General features: G+C 44.3%; 8 non-coding genes across 8 annotated transcripts; all 8 read left to right on the top strand.

Moving 5' to 3' along the window:
* Positions 1–6813: 6813 nt before the first annotated feature.
* On the top strand, positions 6814–6885 carry LOC141085686 (small nucleolar RNA SNORD50). The gene has a single exon (XR_012231365.1). It is a non-coding gene; the product is annotated as a small nucleolar RNA SNORD50 (small nucleolar RNA).
* A 518-nt stretch (positions 6886–7403) lies between these two features.
* On the top strand, positions 7404–7491 carry LOC141085683 (small nucleolar RNA SNORD35). The gene has a single exon (XR_012231362.1). It is a non-coding gene; the product is annotated as a small nucleolar RNA SNORD35 (small nucleolar RNA).
* Positions 7492–7969: 478 nt separating this feature from the next.
* LOC141085687 (small nucleolar RNA SNORD50) lies at positions 7970–8041 on the top strand. Its single transcript, XR_012231366.1, has one exon. It is a non-coding gene; the product is annotated as a small nucleolar RNA SNORD50 (small nucleolar RNA).
* Positions 8042–13592: 5551 nt separating this feature from the next.
* LOC141085684 (small nucleolar RNA SNORD35) lies at positions 13593–13680 on the top strand. The gene has a single exon (XR_012231363.1). It is a non-coding gene; the product is annotated as a small nucleolar RNA SNORD35 (small nucleolar RNA).
* Positions 13681–13906: 226 nt separating this feature from the next.
* On the top strand, positions 13907–13976 carry LOC141085688 (small nucleolar RNA SNORD50). Its single transcript, XR_012231367.1, has one exon. It is a non-coding gene; the product is annotated as a small nucleolar RNA SNORD50 (small nucleolar RNA).
* A 763-nt stretch (positions 13977–14739) lies between these two features.
* Positions 14740–14831, top strand: LOC141085685 (small nucleolar RNA SNORD35). The gene has a single exon (XR_012231364.1). It is a non-coding gene; the product is annotated as a small nucleolar RNA SNORD35 (small nucleolar RNA).
* A 686-nt stretch (positions 14832–15517) lies between these two features.
* On the top strand, positions 15518–15585 carry LOC141085689 (small nucleolar RNA SNORD50). The gene has a single exon (XR_012231368.1). It is a non-coding gene; the product is annotated as a small nucleolar RNA SNORD50 (small nucleolar RNA).
* A 146-nt stretch (positions 15586–15731) lies between these two features.
* LOC141085682 (small nucleolar RNA SNORD34) lies at positions 15732–15807 on the top strand. The gene has a single exon (XR_012231361.1). It is a non-coding gene; the product is annotated as a small nucleolar RNA SNORD34 (small nucleolar RNA).
* Positions 15808–18697: the final 2890 nt, after the last annotated feature.

The following is an 18697-nucleotide window of genomic DNA, read 5'->3' as shown; positions in this document are numbered from 1 at the left end:
TCACCCCCTTTTTGTCCCATACAAAATAAAACAATTAAAATAAAATAAAAAATACACATATTTGGTATTTTCGCTTTCAAAATTGCCCGATCCATCAATATTTAAAAAATTAATCCGATCTTTAAACGGCATAACAAGAAAAAAAAAATCAAAACGCCAGAATTAAGTTTTTTTGGTCACCGCAACATTGCATTAAAATGCAATAACAGGCGATCAAAAGATCGTATCTGCACCAAAATGGTATCAATAAAAATGTTAGCTCGGCACACAAAAAATAAGCCCTCACTCAGCCCAAGATCCTGAAAAATGGAGACGCCACGAGACTCGGAAAACAACAAATTTTTTTTTTTTTTTTTTTTTTTACAAACTTTGGATTTTTTTTCACCACTTAAATAAAAAAGAACCTAGACATGTTTGTATCTACCAATTCGTAATGACCTGGAGAATCATAACGGCAGGTCAGTTTTAGCATTTATTGAACATGGTAAAAAAACACAATTGTGGAATTGCACTTTTTTTTACCATTTCATCACATTTTGATTTTTTCCCCCCATTTTCCAGTATAAGACATGGTAAAACCAATAGTGTGGTTCAAAAGTACAAACTGACTTGCAGAAAACAAGCCCTCACACGGCCGTATTGACGGAAAAATAAAAAATGTATGGCTCTGGGAAGAAGGGGAGCAAAAAACAAAAACTCGAAAATGGAAAAACCCAAGGTGGGGAACAACATGGCAAATAAACTTTTGTACCGCTCTAGACGAGAAAGACAACCTAGATCATTAATCTTAGTTTTAGACAAACCTCTTTTTAATAGAGGGTATCTGACAAGAGATTGATAAGTTGTTTAATTTTCCTGTAGTGCCTCCACAGGAGAAGTGAAGAATTACACTGTATCCATTGAAAACAATGGGAGAAACAGTCCTCCAAGCATAGTAAATCATGTTAAAAAGTACACAGATGTAAAATAAAAAGTATAATATGCCTGAAAATTTATTGTAAATGATAAGGATCATTTAAACTTTTGATTTATGAAGGTAATGAATATACAAGTAAAATTAATACTGGTACCTAATGGAAAATCCAGAATCAAACACATATTGCTAGTGCTAGTAACCCTTAAAATACGAGGTCAGAGAACACAAAAAAAATTATTATTTTTGTATTTCTTTATTTTTTTTATTTTCACTCTTTGCATTCCCACAGTGGTAACTTTTGGAATTTTTTTTTTTAGGCTGCGATAACAGTACCCAATTTAGGTTGATTTTTAATTTCGAATAAAGCTGAAAATAAGCAATTCCCCCACAGTTTTATTTCTTTTTTTTTTGTGCCATACGATAATCTTCATAAATGATGCTGAGCGGACACTAAATATGTGCACCTTACCTGATGATGATCTTTATAAGGAATTATTCTTTCTTATGATTTATACTAATATATTATTATTTTCCTTTTTTTATTTCATTTTTCTTCTCCTAAATGGTCGGTCCTGTTTGTACAGTATATTAAGTTATTTTAAAGGGAATCTGCACCCTTTTTTTTTCAGCTGCCGGCATTGACATCAGGAGCTTATCTACAACATTCTGTAATGCTGTAGATAAGTCCCCGATGTAACCTGAATGAGAAGAAAAACACGATAGATTATACTCACCAGAGGGGGCGGTCCGGTCCGATGGGTGTCGCGGTGCGGTCCGGCGCCTCCCATCTTCATACGATGCCGTCCTCTTCTTCCCTTCCTGTCGTGGCTCCAGCGCAGGCGCACTGCTCTGCCCTGCTGAGGGCAGAGCAGAGTCCTGCAGTGCGCAGGCGTCGGGAGAGGTCTGGCGCCTGCGCACTGCAGTATTCTGCTCTGCCCTCAACAGTGCAGAGCAGTGCGCCTGCGCCGGAGCCACTACAGGAAGGAAAGAAGAGGACGTTATCGTATGAAGATGGGAGGCGTTGAACCGGACCGTGACACCCATCGGAACAGACCGCCCCCTCCGGTGAGTATAGCCTTAGGCTATGTGCACACGTTGCGGATTCTCCCGCATTTCCGCAGCGTTTTTGGCCCTGCGGAAACGCAGAAGTTCTGCAGACATGGTACAGTACCATGTTAGCCTATGGCAATTCAAATCCACTGTGCTCACGCTGTGTTTTTTCCGCGCGGTTTTGCTGCGGTTTACAAACCGCAGCATGTCAATTGTTTGTGCGGATTCCGCAGCGGTTTCACACCTTTAACATAGTAGAGGTGTGAAACCGCAGGGCAAAACCGCAGGCTAATCCGCAGGACTTTAACTGCGGTTTTACCTGCGGATCCGCGCGGAAAAACCCACAGGTGAATCCACAGCGTGTGCACATAGCCTAACTCGTTTTTCTTCTCTTTCAGGTTACATCAGGGGCTTATCTACAGCATTACAGAATGCTGTAGATAAGCCCCTGATGTCAATGCCGGCAGTGCAAAAAAGGGTGACAGATTCCCTTTAAAGAAGACCGATTTCTGCCATTTGTAAAATTAATAATTTATAGGTTTGGAAAAATAAAATAGTAATAAAAAATAAAATAAATATTTTACTCACCCTCCCCAGGTCCAGTGCTGAGTGTCTGCTGCTGCCTCCAGTGTCTGTAATTTTCTGCAATGCTGAAGACATCGCTACAGCCAATCGCTGAGCTCAGCGCTTCTGTCCGATTCGACAACACAAGCCGCTAAGAGCAACTGAGTTTGCTGATTAGCTGCAGCGCTGTTGATGGGAGATCAGCGCTGCACACAATAACAGACACTGAAACTTACTGTTGGATCTGGGAAGGGTGAAAAAAGAAACGCTGACGTAGTCTACCAAACCCCCTCCCAACCTGACACCCTAATCCCAGCCAACCCCAGAGGATAGCTGGAAGCGACGGTCCTGCTCACACGCACTGTCCTTCCGAAGTCGCAGGGTGCGTCAGGCCTATTACTGTCTCCTCCCGGATCTTCTCGGCTTGACCGTCGACGGAAGTCTCTCAGGATTGGACTAAAGTGAACTATGCCTCGGCTCTTGATGGCCGATGTCTGGTCTCTTGAGCTTTACTGGCGTAGAGCCAAACTAGCGCACGCGGAACTCAGAGTCCTTCTATGTGTAATCCGTGCCTTGTCAGGCGATGGCCGACGCGATAATGTTGCAGGCCTGTTACGCTGGCGTCAGTGACATCCCTGGAGCGCGTCTGCTCCACTTTCTCCTCTGGCGCCAAATCTCACAGTGGTTTGGCGCTCGGGGCTTTTATATCACGGAAGTCCTTCCTGTAGGTCACCTGATCTGGTCCAGCACACAAAGTCGCTCCCCCAGCAAATCTTCCAGCACAGTATGGTTCTTCTTGGTTTCAGCTGGCCAGCAGATGCCAGTCTCTCCTCATTAATGGCACATCTAGGGCTCTTCAAGGGTTTCACTGCTTCTTATCACAGGATCAGGAAGGACTTTTTCACCCTAAAACAAAACAGATCTTTACAAGTTGACATTTTTGATTATTTCCCAGCACATTACTGGCTGCAGAATAAGTTAACTGAGAATCCATCAGTAAGCTTGGGCAGGAGAGGTAGACGGGGCACAGGGCAGAGAAGGTGACTGACATCGCTCACCTCCATGCCTGCGCCCCACTAGGGTAGGCAGGTGCCTACTCTGCCTAGCCCTCGTCCCTGCCCTGCCTCCAGCACAGGTAGATGTAATACCAATATGGCAAGGTATAGTGACTGGTAAGAGGTAGTCAAACTGCAGAGTGAATATTGTTTCCATTACTTTTTTATATTATTCTTAGTGTTTAGGGAATTTTTCAAAGGGCTGTGTATACAGATTAGGAATAATTGATGACGCTGCCTCTTCCAAACCCAATGCTCATGTGATCACTGGATATAGGAAACCCAGTCAGCCCTGCTAGGCAGGTTGGGCATATCCTGTAATTGAGGTAAACATGTTAGGGGTACAGTGTACAAAATAAATTAATATATAAAGGGGGAAAAAAAGAAAAAAAATATTTCCAGTTCTAATCGCTAATATGAAAATAATTTCTAAGGGTCCCGTTACATTTAGCGATGCACCAGCGATCCCGACCACGATACGACCCGGTCAGAATCACTGGTGCATCGCTAAATGGTCGCTAGTGAGCTGCCACACAGGCAGATCTCACAGCGATGTAGCAGCGATAAGTGATCTGTCGGCGGTCGCTCTTACCTGTCACACGGCAGCGATGATGACGGCTTCTGCTTGCGTCCATGCGTCGCTAGTCAGCGCCAGTGGGACGCCAACGAGGAAAAAATGGCCCAGGACATTCGAGCGCGATCAGCGATATCCAGCGGGGGGCCGGTCGCAGGTACGTGTCACACAAAGCGAGATCGCTAGCAATATTGCTGCTGCATCACAAAATCGGTGACGCTTTAGCGATATGGCTAGCGATGTGCCTGGTCAGGAACTTGGGAAAATGGTCCAGCCCTAAACTGGTTAAAGGAGTTGCCCACTTTTTGGGCCATTTTTTATTTTACTTAAAAGCACGTACTGTATATTTGGGCTAAAAAATAATTTTTGCAATTGGGTTTCATTTCAAATATCATAACAGCTGGCTTTTATGGCTCTGCACATTCAACTTTGATGTGGTCTGTAGTTATAAATCAGTTTAGAGAAGCTCAGAAAATAGTCTTATACTCTCCTGTCAGACGTCAGAACGAGCTCACTGATGGATCCTCAGTTAACTCACTCTGCAGCAGTAGACAGTGCAACACAGAGGGCAAACGCTGCTAAATTTTTGATGAATTCTAGCAGAAAAAATGATTTTTAGACCGAATTACATGCACTTAATGTAAAATAAATTGTCCTCAAAAGAGGAAAACCCCTTTAAATATGATGACGAGGTCTCTGAAGACAAATCCACGCTCATTAAAAAAAATAAGAGAAAAATACTATAGAATGTCACTGCACGAACATAAACTCCCCCAAACCCTGAACTACAGGCGAAAAACACCGAGACTTGTCCGCTACTCCAATTAACTGCTGTAAAACTATCGCATATCAAGCATACAGCTAAACACGTGTGCCTGAGCTCCACAAAAATGGCCGCGCTGCCGACATGGACTACCCTCGTCTGCACCTCTAGTGTTTAAGTGACGTCACTTCAGAGGCATCGCCCACAAAGTCCAAAGATGGCCGCACCGGTCCCAGCTTCACCTCTACTGCCGTAACGTGTAGAAGACACGCCCACTGCCAGGGAGATGACCTCATTTCCGCCCTGTGGGTGTATTTAAGCGGCCCCGTAGCGGCGGAAGCTTCTCTTTCGTTGCCGCCGCGTGCTCTGCTGGAAGGTGAGCGCCTGGTTATATAGGGCGGCGTGCGTTTGGGTTTCCGCCTGTTTTGCCCGTCGGTCATGTAGCAGTGCTGGGACTGTTCTGGTTAATATTTGCATTATATATATTTCTCACTGGCTGATGGGGCTGGTGTTATTACTTCTGGGCATCCCATGTAAGCATTGGCTAATGTTACAGTAGTTTTAGGCTAAGTGCACACATAGCTTTCCCTCCTGTGGATTTTTCCGTGTAGATTTGAAGAAATCTGCAGGTCAAATGACCTGACTTTTTCCTGCGAATTTCTTCCTGTTTTTTTGCGGTTTTCCCCCTGCGGATTTGGAGAATGGAGCAGGTGGAAAACCGCACAAAAGTGACATGCTGGTTTTTTTTGGGGTTTTTTTTCCATTGATTTACATGCTTATGTAAATCACACTGCAGATCTGCAGCGTTTCTGCGCGGTATAATCCGCTGCGGATCCGCAGGAAAAATGTATCGTGTGCACATGGCCTTAGAGTCTGACTCTTACAGTCATTCTGACTTGTATTTTCAAAGCAAGTACACCAGCCTCATCAGGATTGCAATCTACTTATTGCTGTATATAGTTTGAGTTATGAACTGACTCTCAGTCGCTTGTTTGGTTTGCAGCATGTCTGACCACGAGTGATTGGGACTAAAGCCTGTTTCACACACTCGTTTTTTGCAGCTAACGGATCTGTTTTTTTGACGGATCCGCGGTAGCCGCTAATGCAAGTCTATGGTAAAAAAACGGATCCGCCAAAAACATGGCGGATCCGTTTTTTAACGGAAAATTACGGCTTTGGATGGATTTAAAAAAAACGGAAGTGTGATCCAGGCCTAAGCTGCCGGCAGATGTCTGATCGCGGCCATTAGCAAAGGATTGGACATGTTGAAAACAATCTGTCCCATCATGATCAGCCTCCTGGGTGGAGTGGAGGACACCTCTCCATACTCGTTAGCTGATCAGCCCCCTTTTGTATGCGCAATCCCAACCCTACGGCCATGTAAACTGATAACACCAAGAATTGTAGTGAAAGACCCTCTTATGTAGCTAGGCCAGGTTCATACTGCGTTAGGCAGCCCGTTCAACTCCTAGCGTTGACGGGCTGCGTTAGCGCTATGGCATAACGCAATTGCGTTATGCTATACCGCTAGCGGTGACTGAGCCTCAGATGCTGCAGCCCGCGTCCGAGGCTCCGTCACTGAATGACGGCACATTGCTAGCACATGCGCCCGATAATGGGGGTTAATGGCAGCGTTAACAGACTGTTATACCACGGTGTAATGCAGTCATTGTAACGGACTGCCATAACGCAGTGTGACCCCGGTCTTACTGTGAGTTCTCCCTCGGCTGGACAGATTGCCAGATATGCTGCTTGGCATCCAGCTGGAAGTGACACCAGAGCCCATGTGCTGCTCCAAACCCCACCCTTCAGGTTGTCGGGACTCCTGAGATGCTTCTGCCAGATGTCCTCTTCAGCTGGATGCCAGGCAGTATCGTAGTGCATTTTACCTGAACTATGATGAGTCTATCCCGAACCTGACCTGTCTGATGAGACACTTTACTACGGATCTGACTGCTGAGTTCATGGTGGCTTGGTCTGGCTGATCCTCTTCACTTTTGCCCAGTTTCTTTTGCTTTGTGATGCCTGATTGGCATGTGTACCCATGCTGCAATCTAGAGGGCTTGCTGAACATAGCACCTGCTTGGTTGTGCATATTGTCTCCAGACTTTTATGTTATCTGAAGTCTGTGACCCTGCCCCAATCTGTGATGTCACTTACTCCACCTCTTGCTGCAGTTTTGATAAAATCTATTTTCTCTGCTGCAGTTCTCTGAATGCTGAGCTCATTATAGCCCTGTACACCTCACTGATCAAACTACAAGCATCCCTGTAAGTGATGCATCACTGGAATCAGGGACTCTGCCCCTGCATCATCTTCTGAGTGATGGTATGAATTGAGTTGTTGCCCTGAGTATGTAATTTTGTTTACTTTTTTTTTTTTTTCTAAGGGACAAAGATGACCGCACAGGATAAAGCACCATTGTGGGATATGAGGTGAGGATTTCAGCACTGCTCATTAACTCTGTTCCATGGTCATTAATGCAGATGATGTTTATTCTCACGATGGTCTTCCAAGCCTCAGATGAGGTTCTGACGACACTGCCTACTGGCTTTACTGATGCTATTCCTGACCCTGGATAGGTCATTGGCACAAAATTCCAGTAATAATGTGACTTTATTTTGTAGGTTGTGAAATGGTGAGCTGAAGACTAATAAGATGTCATGGAGCGGGATTACTCCTAGGTAAGAGGGAACATCCTGTTATCTAATGGGGTGTATACGTCACCGCAGCTTTTATCCCACTGTATGAAGTGGTGAGCAGGAGCATAGATGCTCTACCAAATTCTTACTCACCAGAGGTTGCTGTGATTCCTGCTTGTCTAACACCTTTATACTTGGTTGGGTGGGTTAAAATTAAGGGGGGAGGCACAGGAGTGAGATGAGATTTCTAATGTAAAAACTAAAGCTTTTTGGGCTGTTGCATGTGAAACGCTAAATTACAAAGTTAATGATAACTTATGCAAAACTCTCAAAGTTTTTTGAAGTTGTCATACTTTTGTATTTTTTTTATTTTTTTTTTTTGTCGTCTCCGTGTCTATCCAGCCTGAACTATGATGAGTCTATCCCGAACCTGACCTGCCTGATGAGACACTTTACTACGGATCTGACTGCTGAGTTCAGTGCTGCTGAGGACTGCCTCGCTATACGATGCCTTTCAACTCTTAAAGGGGCAGGCCTACTAAATATCATGGAACAAACTGTTCTGCTGATCAGGAGTTGGGCACTCAGCACAAGTCTTGTGAGGTTTTTTAATGTGTTGCATCTGTGCAGAGTCTGAAGATGGAGACGCAACTGCATGCTGGTGATCAACTGGCTGAATGGCAACCAACTAGTGTAATTAACCCCTTCATGACCAGAACTTTTATTTTTGCCTTTTGCTTCCCTTCTTCCCAGAGCCATAACTTCTAATTTGTCTGTTAACATGTCCATGTGAGGGCTTGTTTTTTGTGGGACGAGTTGTACTTTTCAACGACACCTTTGGTTTTAACATGCTGTGAACTGGAAAGCGTGCTTATGAGTGCCAACAACCAGGTGGTGCTCATAGCAATCTGGCAATGATAACCATAGAGGTCTCCAGGAGACCTCTGGTTGTCATGCCAACCCATCAGTGACCCGCAATCACGGGGGGGGGGGGGGGGGGGTCTCCAATGGGCGGATTTTCAGCACGATCGTCAGAAATGCATGTTAACAGCCATTGGAGGATCGCGATTCCTTCCAGGGCTGTTAATGGCACATAACAGCTGATCATAACATACAAATTTTTTCACTTAAAACTTACATCTATAGTTTGTATTGCTGACTTCAGTAGGAGTTGCCTGAGAGAATCTGCCAGTGAGCTTATTCTGTTTAGATGCTCAGAAAGGAAAATTGGTTAAGACGAACCTTGATGTCGTGAACTGGATCTCTGACAGTTTCTCAGTTAACTCATTCTGCAATAAAAGCTATAATGAAGTTTTTAATCTAAACCATACATTCATTGCTGCATTGCCTGCAGGTATAGATGTAGCCGGCTGGACTCCGGCAGGAGAAAGGTTAAGAAGGGTGCTGCACTCAGAAGTCCCCATAACATAGATGGAACCCTGACCGGCAGAGGCAGGGAGATGGTGGAAGGAGGGCAAGTCATAGTCAGTGGGCAGCCACGAGTCATGGGGTCTTCTGCAGGAAAGTCGGGGTGCAAGCAGTAATGACACCCAACACAGGAAAAGTCTCCAGCTCCGGGGATCAGCTCTCATTCTGCAGCACAATCTCTAGGGGGGGGGACTGTAATGTAAGTTGAAGAAAGGTAACCAGCTTTTCCAATCTCTGCTCTGAATCCACTCCTGTGTCTCCATTCAATGTCAGCAAGCAGTTAATCCTGAATGCTATCTGTGTTTTCAACTCTGCAAGCTTATATATGGTAACCAGCTTTTCCAATCTCTACTTTGAATCCACTCCTGTGTCTCCATTCAATGTCAGCAAGCAGTTAATCCTGAATGCTATCTGTGTTTTCAACTCTGCAAGCTTATATATGGTAACCAGCTTTTCCAATCTCTACTTTGAGTCCACTCCTGTGTCTCCATTCAATGTCAGCAAGAAGTTAATCCTGAATGCTATCTCTGTGTTTTCAACTCTGCAAGCTTATATATGGTATATAGTTTTTTTTTTTCAACTTACTCTGCTTGTCCCCTTATGTTGTGAGGTCAAGAAACTTTTCAAAGTGCTTTATGATCCATGTAGTGTAAACATGTGTTTATTTGACCACAACATTTTATTGGGTCCTGTTGTCTCAATTTAGTGTGATTGATTAACTAGAAGAGAGAGCCAAAAAAAAAAAGTTCTAAGTCTTATCCTCCTATATATTCAGACATAGCTTGGGGATAGCATTTATGCAGGGGGCATTTATGCACACTTTATCCAAGTACAGTTTGTCAAAGTACTGGCAGTTATAACATGGCAGTTAGACAGGACAGGAGACAGGTAAGACATTTATATATCTACTCCCTGTACATTTGGAGTACAACAAATATATACCATATGCATTTGTGTAATTTTAATCCTGGCCGCTGCATTCACACACATCCGCTGCCCTGGCATTAACTCTCTACACTCCATCCACATTGGCCCCTCGCTTCTTTCCTCTCCTATGTATAGCACTCATGCTCTTTTCACATTGTTAAACTGCACAGATCCAGTCAGTCCCACCATTCAACATCTGAGACGCTCTCACAAATCACTTAACCATTTGCTTACTCTTTCTATCCTCCTCCTAGTCGCAGGAGACATTGCTCCCAACCCTGGTCCCCCATGTTACAGAAAGTCAAACCTCCCGACTGCTACACTCAGAAACCCCTCTAATCTTATTAATATTCCCTGCATGCCATCTGTCTCTTAATTGTGCACTTTGGAATTCTCGCTCAGTGTGTAACAAACTCTCCTTCATTCATGACTTTTTCCTTTCTAATTCTCTTAACCTCCTGGCTCTTACTGAAACCTGGATCCAGCAGTCAGACACTACTGCTGCTGCTGCTCTTTCATACGGGGGGCTTCACTTCTCTCATACCCCAAAATCAGACAATAGAGCAGGTGGAGGCGTTGGTCTGCTCCTATCACCAAAATGTACCTTTCAGGTTATCCCTCAAGTACCCTCACTTGTCTTCCCTTCTTTTGAGGTCCATGCCGTCAGACTCTACACCCCCTTCTCCATGCGAGTGGCGGTGGTGTATCGTCCTCCTGGCCCCTCCCATCAGTTCCTGGATCATTTTGCCACTTGGCTTCCACATTTTCTCTCCTGTGACATCCCTACCCTCATCATGGGAGATTTCAACATCCCCATTGCTCTTCCCCTCTCACCATCTGCTACTCACCTTTTATCTCTAACCTCCTCATTTGGCCTTTCGCAGCTTACTAATTCTCCAACGCATGAAGACGGAAACTCCTTCGACTTGGTCTTCTCTCTGCTTTGTGCAGTGGATGATTTTGCAAACTCCCCTCTCCCACTCTGACCACAATCTTCTTTCATTCTCTATCAAGAACTGCCAGGCTGCTCAGGTCACCCCCCACTGTCCAGACTTATAGAAACATACAGGCCATTAACACCCAGAAACTTACGAAGAACTTGCAGTCTTCATTGGCCCCTATCTCCTCCCTCTCATGTCCTGATTCTGCATTGAAGCATTACAATGAAACACTTCAAACTGCCCTGGATGAATTTGCACCCCCTATAAATAGAACACCACAACGCAGACGGCGACAACCCTGGCACACGGTACAAACACTTTTCCTGCAGCGGTGCTCCAGGTGTGCCGAACGTCTGTGGAGAAAATCCAATCTACCCGAAGATTTCATCCATTTTAAGTTTATGCTTAGAACATACAACACTGCCCTTCACCTCTCCAAACAAACCTATTTCAACACCCTCATCACCTCACTGTCAAATAACCCGAAACGTCTCTTTGACACTTTTCATTCTCTACTCAATCCAAGAGTACAGGCCCCAACCACGGAGCTCCGAGCTGACGATCTGGCCAATTACTTCAAAGAAAAAATTGACCAGATCCGACTGGGAGATAATTTCCTATCACCTCATACCATGCACTGTCCTCCCTCCCCCACTGCATCTAACTCACTCTCTGATTTTGAACCAGTCACAGAAGTAAGCAGGCTCCTTGCATCTTCTCACCCAACTACTTGCACCAGTGACCCATTTCTGTCACAGCTCCTCCAGTCCCTTTCCCCTGCTGTCACCCCTCACCTAACTAAAATATTTAACCTCTCTCTTCTGGTATTTTTCCCTCATTTAAGCATGCCATCATACATCCACTACAAAAACCATCCCTCGACCAAAACTGCCGCTAACTATAGACCTGTCTCTAATCTTCCCTTCATCTCTAAACTCCTGGAACGCCTGGTCCACTCCCGTCTTATCCGCTATCTCTCAGAAAACTCTCTTCTCGACCCTCTCCAATCAGGTTTCCTCTTTACACTCCACTGAAACTGCCCCTTTCTAAAGTCTCTAATCTGCTAACAGCTAAATCAAATGGTCATTACTCCATGCTAATTATCTTGGATCTCTCTGCAGCATTCGACACTGTGGATCATCAGCTCCTCCTCACTATGCTCCGTTCCATTGGCCTCAAGGATACCGTTCTCTCCTGGTTCTCCTCCTATCTCTCCGACCACTCCTTTACTGTATCTTTTGCCAGTTCCTCCTCCTCTCATCTTCCCCTTACTGTTGGGGTCCCCCAAGGATCGGTTCTAGGCCCCCTCTTCTCCTTGTACACTGCCCCTATTGGTCAAACAATCAGTGGATTTGGTTTCCAGTACCATCTCTATGCTGATGACACCCAATTATACGCTTCTACTGACATCACGCCAGCCTTTCTAGAAAACACCAGCGATTGTCTAATATCATGTCCTCACTATATCTGAAACTGAACCTGTCAAAGACTGAACTCCTGGTGTTTCCTCCCTCTACTAATGTACCTATACCCGACATTGCTATTTCTGTGTGGTGTTCCACTATTGCTCCCCAGCAACAGGCCTGCTGTCTTGGGGTCATACTTGATTCCGAGCTTTCCTTTGCCCCCCACATTCGATCACTGGCTCGCTCTCGTCATCTGCACCTCAAAAACATTTCTAGAATTCAACCTTTTCTTACCTTTGACTCTGCAAAAACTCTTACTGTTTCTTATTCATTCTCGTCTTGACTATTGTAACTCTCTTCTAATCGGTCTCCCTCTTACCAAACTCTCCCCTCTCCAATCTGTCTTGAATGCTGCAGCCAGGATCATATTCCTCACCAATCGTTACACTGATGCCTCTACCTTGTGCCAGTCATTACACTGGCTACCCATCCACTCCAGAATTCAGTATAAACTTATTACCCTCACTCACAAAGCCCTCCATGGCTCAGCACCACCCTAATCTCCTCCCTTGTTTCAGTATACCACCCTACCCGTGCCCTCCATTCTGCTGATGACCTGAGGTTAGCATCCTCAATAGTCAGAACCTCCCACTCCCGTCTCCCAAGACTTTACACGTGCTGTGCCAATTCTTTGGAATGTACTTCCCAGGTCAATACGATTAGTCCCCAATCCCCACAATTTTAAGCGTGTCCTGAAAACGCATTTATTCAGACTGGCCTACCGCCTCAACACATTAACCTAATCTATCCCTGTGTGGCAGAGCCAAAAGTTTTACCATAACCAGGTTCCCCGCATCATTCTCCCACATGCTTTATGCATCCATTAGCCCTCTGTGTCTGTACTGTCACACACCTAACATTATGGCTGGTCCATACAATCAGGGCAACTGTTACCACCCACCTTTCGTGTCTACCTCTTTCCTCATAGATTGTAAGCTTGCGAGCAGGGCCCTCTTTCCTCTTGGTATTTGTTATAATCTACTGTATGTGATTATTGTTATGCTGTAATGTCTATTGTCCAAATCCCCTCTGAAATGTAAAGTGCTGTGGAATATGTCGGCGCTATAAAAATAAAATTTATTACTTTCAGCTGTGTGCCAAACTGTCCCTTGTGTCGCTTGGCAATGTACTTGCTAGATGCCTATTCGTTCCAATGTTGGCTTTGCTTGACACATGCTCTTGTATTTTAGGTAACACCATGGCCAAACGAGAAGATCGGAGGTAAGACCTCAGTGCTGAACATATTACTACATGGGAACATCTTAATGCAGATGATGTTTATTCTCACGATGGTCTTCCAAGCCTCAGACGAGGTTCTGACGACACTGCCTACTGGCTTTACTGATGCTGTTCCTGACCCTGGATATGTTGTCAGTGCAATATTCCAGTAATAACGTGGCTTTATTTTGTAGGCTGTGTAACAAGATGGAGGCTGAATGAGAGGCCCTTTCTGCGCTTGGAAACTTGCAGGTATAAATCATAAAGTGTGATGAGAGTCTGAGCACTTGGTGCTGTCAGTAATGGTCTTCTAAAGAAAATAATTCTTAGACTTGATCTGATTTGCCAGTTTTGCTTTATTTGAACCATGATGAGTCTATCCCGAACCTGACTTGTGATGACACAACTCCTTACGGATCTGACTACTGAGTTTACCTTAAGGCTGTGTTCATATGCAACTTTTTTTTAGTGTGCATGGGATTTCTGAAGACTTATTGCTTTTGCTAGTACTGTGAAAATCCTTTTTTTTTTTTTTTTTTTTTGCAGTAAAAAGCTGCATGTGAACATGGCCATATACAAGTGTTGGGCTACAGAATCCAGCACAGACATTCTGGTGGCTCCAATGTAGAAATGGTGGTCATGTGAGCCATGCCTTCCACTTGGCTCTTGAGGTCTATTACACAACTTGTTTCTGAAAGCTAGTCTCCTTTTTATTCCCACAGGTTTCTAGAAGATGAAGGAACTGAAAAAGAAATGTTCAAAGGTAATTCTGTGCTGGTTGTTTAAAGGGATATTCTGGCTCCGCTCGCTTCTGCATTGGGAGGTGGTCAGTGACATCACACCTACTGGTCAGCATTAGTGAGTATACTCATTGCTCAGGTTTTCCCGAGCATGCTCTGTGATCTGAGTATCTTGGCGTGCTCAGATTAGTTTTTGCTGCTGCAGGATTTGTGGCTACTTGACAGGCTGAATACATGTGGAGATTCCCTAACAAACAGGATTCCTCACACGTATTTAGGCCTGCAAGTAGCTGCAAATCATGCAGCTGCGGCAACAAATTAAGTCTCCGAGCACTGCAAAATACTCAGATCACCTGAGCAACCAGTATACTCGCGCATCACTGGACCATTTTTGTTCCTCCCAACTGTGGAAGTGAGTAAAGCTGAAACACTGTTATTGGAGGGGAGAACTGCAGTGTAAACTATTTTATTCTCACAATGGTCTTCCAAGCCTCGCGGGTGAAGAGGCTCTGACGATGACACCGAATGGCTTTGCTGATGCCTATGTAGTAATCTCATGTGTCAAGGAAAAGTTGTATGGTTATTGACTTCTGACTTGGTTTTAGGTTTCTGAGGGGTCGAGAGCCCAGAAAAACCTGTAATGGGCTTTGTTTGGAGGATGGGAAGCTGCTGTCTTCATCAGGTATGTTCAGTCTGATGCACTTCAGGTCTTGTGACTTTGCTTCAGTGGCTTAGGCCTGTTTCACACTTCTGTTTTTTCAAATCCGTCAAAATCCGTTTTTTTCCGTAAAAAAACGGATCCGCCATTTTTTGCAGGATCCGTTTTTTTGTCCCATAGACTTCCATTACGGTTACCGCAGATCCATAAAAAAACAGATCCGTTTTTTAAAAACTGATCCGTTGGCATCCGTTTCCATAAAAAAAACGGAAACGGATCCGTTTGGCGGACACAAACGGAAGTGTGAAACAGGCCTTAGAGATTAGATGTATATCTATACAATATATGCCTGGCAATGCTCTCCTCCTGTCACTTACCTGTGTTGAACACAGGCTGCTCTATGGCCTGTATTTACACCAGAAGGATGAACTTGCTGCAAAAGTCAACTTGACTGCAGCGGTCTGGTGTCCTTCTGATTTTAAACAGTGGCCTGTGCTGGATCCCAGGTAAGTGACAGAGCCATAGAATATGGGGGGGATGAGACTTGCTCACCTGGCGTTGGATTTGTAGCAGCTGACCAATGATGAGTCTATCCCAAACCTGAGTGTATGATGACACTTTTCTATAGATCTGACTGCTGAGTGACATCCCTCTAGGCATGCAGATGAGTTGAGGTCACTAATGTCTGGGTTTTTTCCTTCCAGGGTCTCTAGGGTTCTGGCGCTTTACCAGCTCACCTGCTTTATGGTAAGTTGCAGCATTTCAGTCCCCCACAATTACTTGCCTATAACCTGTCAATGATGCTTTGTAATTTACCTACATTGCTTGATTTGCTGTGAGAACACTCTGATACACTGAGACAGATTAGGTCTCTGCTAACAATGTCCTGCTGGTGGCTGAATACTGACTTTAAATTGTCTTTCCTAGGAACTTGTCTTGCCGACAAAGCATTCTATCCGGTGCAGGGGGCTCGGCTATGTGGACCCTTCAGAGTACATCCTTGCATGCTGTACTTTGTGCACTTATCTGCAGAAACTAAATAAAATATATGGAATAAATTGTGTTGCCTTTCATTAAAGATTAAGACAAATTTCAAGTTCCCAATGAAAATTGAGGTCTAAGGGGTAAGGTTTCTCCTTGTGGAGAGTGACATGCCAGCTCTGGCTTGTCAAGGTAAGGAGGCTTATTTGCTGTGCAATGCTCCTCTGGGAAAATAATATGCAAATTGCCTCTTCAGAGAAAGAGGACTTGAATGCTATAGTGCCACCTGTTGGTAGTAGCGATCCTATCCTACAAGTCACAATCAACCCTTTAACGAGTCTTGTAATATGACTTGGGATAAAAGCCAAATCAGAATCTCAATTTGCAGACAGTGTTTTGTGCTATTGGCTCTCGTCAGTGCAAAGTATGAGAGAAGAAAATTGAGAATTTGAGCTGCTTCCAAATTGGCCATTGCAGCCTAACTTGCAAAAAAAGGAATCTTTGCAGATGGTAGAATAGGACATTGCCAGTCTCTAAAGCCTGGCCGAGTAGCATCTGTTCCATATGGCTGTGGTTTGCCTCTTTAGGGTATGTGCACACATTGCAGACTTGGCTGTGGATTTTTCTGCACAGATTTGGCTGAATCTGCAGGTAAAATGAACTGTGGATTTAGTGCAGATTTCGCCTGCATTTTTACACCTGTGGACTTCTATAGTGGAGCAGGTGTGAAAACGCTGCAGGTTCTGCACAAAGAATTGACGTGCAAATCTGCACAAAAAAATCGGCAGCATATGCACTACATCTTTGTTCTACATTGACTATAATGGTACTGTACACCGCAGGAGAATCTGCTGTGGATCTGCAGGGCCAAATCCACTGCAGAATCTGCTATGTGTGCACAAGCTGGCGTATTAGTGGTTCATGGCCAGATCATTGGTAGGAATTCAATAGGAAAGAATGTCTTTAAAGGCTCTGATCCTATAGACTTCTGTGTAACTGGCTCAGAGCACCCATATCTAGTAGCTGTGCTCTTATTGACAACTGGACTTGAAAGCAGGGCGGTGGAGTCGGTAAGCCAAACCTGCGACTCCCGACTCCTCAATTTCCCTTACTCTGACAGATTGCTTATTTAAGTGAAAAATGTATTGTAGTACAATGTGGACATTTAATATATCACTATGTAAGTGGCAGAAAAACAGTTCAGCAAAAATACTAAACATCTGTGCAGTCTATGAATTTGTTCTAAAATAGAATTGCCTCCATCAGATCCCCCTTCATAGATGACCTCAAATCTGACCTAATAATCTTAAGGCCAGAGAACAACCTCGTTACACTAACTTGGGTTGGAGGCAAAGCTGTAACCACATGGGCAACGTCTAACAATTTCCAGGTATAAAGGAATTGTCTCATGTACAGTCGGTTTTGATTAACGGTTGAATTTTTCTATTTCTTTGAGAGCAAGTGAAACACTTTGCTGAAATATGGTCAATCTGCTTGCTATAGGAGATGGAGTGAAATCTTTTTCCTTGTGGCAACGCTTTGCCTGCTCCATATCATCCAAATACTTGTCAAAGTCAAATGCATCAGCTGATGAGGATGGAGATATGGCAGCAGTAGCACTGTCAGGACCCAAGTCCTCTTGCGCCTGGCAGTCCTCCTGTAGGCCACTCTTCCTAACTGCTACCTCAGTCAGAGCTTCTTTTCCTTTAGTAAGCTGTTGATCATCAAGCAGTATACAATGACTTGGGTCCACAAACAGCTGCCAGAAAAATTTTATTTTCCAATAGCTGTGTCTGTTTCATTGAAGCAGAAATGCCATCTGCGATTAAACTTCTTTGGGACAGGCAAAATAGCAAATTAGTCTACTCCCTTATGAAAATGCCAGGAGTTAAATCCTCAGCTTGTAATTTTTTTAGTCTTGGTAAATGGGTGATTAAGCAATTCCCTCAATTCAGCCACCTGTGTCCATTGACCTTCATTTAGGGTTACCTGAGGGTTGGCCATATCTATAAAATGGTTTTAGTTCAATCGCTCAATTAAGTGCTGCCCCACCGAGTGGCTTGATTGACAATTGCCCCTTTCCCAGTATGTCTCTTCAAGATGGAATCAATTTTTGGGGTGCGGGAGCAATAACCAATTTCCTCACTTTTCCGATCCAGGTTTCCAGCATGTCCCACTTGCAGACTAGTGAGTTTTGATAGGTGCGTGCCCCTGCTTCGGGGGAGGGGAGGGGGGCAGCTGCCCCAGCCATGATTCTCACACAGCGTTTTTACGGATCAGTTTTTTTGCAGTAAAATGCAGTAACTCTGGGCATCCCAGCAAAGTAAATGGGTTTCAAGATATGACATTCAGACATTGTTTTGTGAGGATCTGTTTTTGGGCTGAATGAGCATGTCAGTTTGTGTGGTGTTTTTCTAATCTGCTTTTGCTATTGAAAACATATCTGAGCTCAACCCTTTCAGGTGATGGTTTGTTTTTTTTTTTTTTAAAAAGCTGATCTGCTTTTGCAGCTGAAAAATGCATCCTCAAAAAACAGCAAAAAGTGAGAATGTAGCCTTAGATCAGCCATTTATACAACATTTCCTAACTTTCCCAAATTCCTATGAAAAGATATTCAGCACATTCTGCATTGAGTTACTGTACCCAAATTATTTTAGGAGTCAGACCCCATTTTATACTGACTCCACAGCCCTGGTTGTGCTTTACTCTAGCCTCAGGTGCTGCCCAGCACCAGCTTGTAATCTAACAGGGTCTCACAAACACTGCACTCTGAG

The sequence above is a fragment of the Dendrobates tinctorius genome, unplaced genomic scaffold (assembly GCF_039654945.1).
Source record: "Dendrobates tinctorius isolate UK_male_01 unplaced genomic scaffold, ASM3965494v1 ptg000028l, whole genome shotgun sequence".
Taxonomy (NCBI): domain Eukaryota; kingdom Metazoa; phylum Chordata; class Amphibia; order Anura; family Dendrobatidae; genus Dendrobates; species Dendrobates tinctorius.
This window is presented reverse-complemented; position numbering and strand designations above follow the sequence as displayed.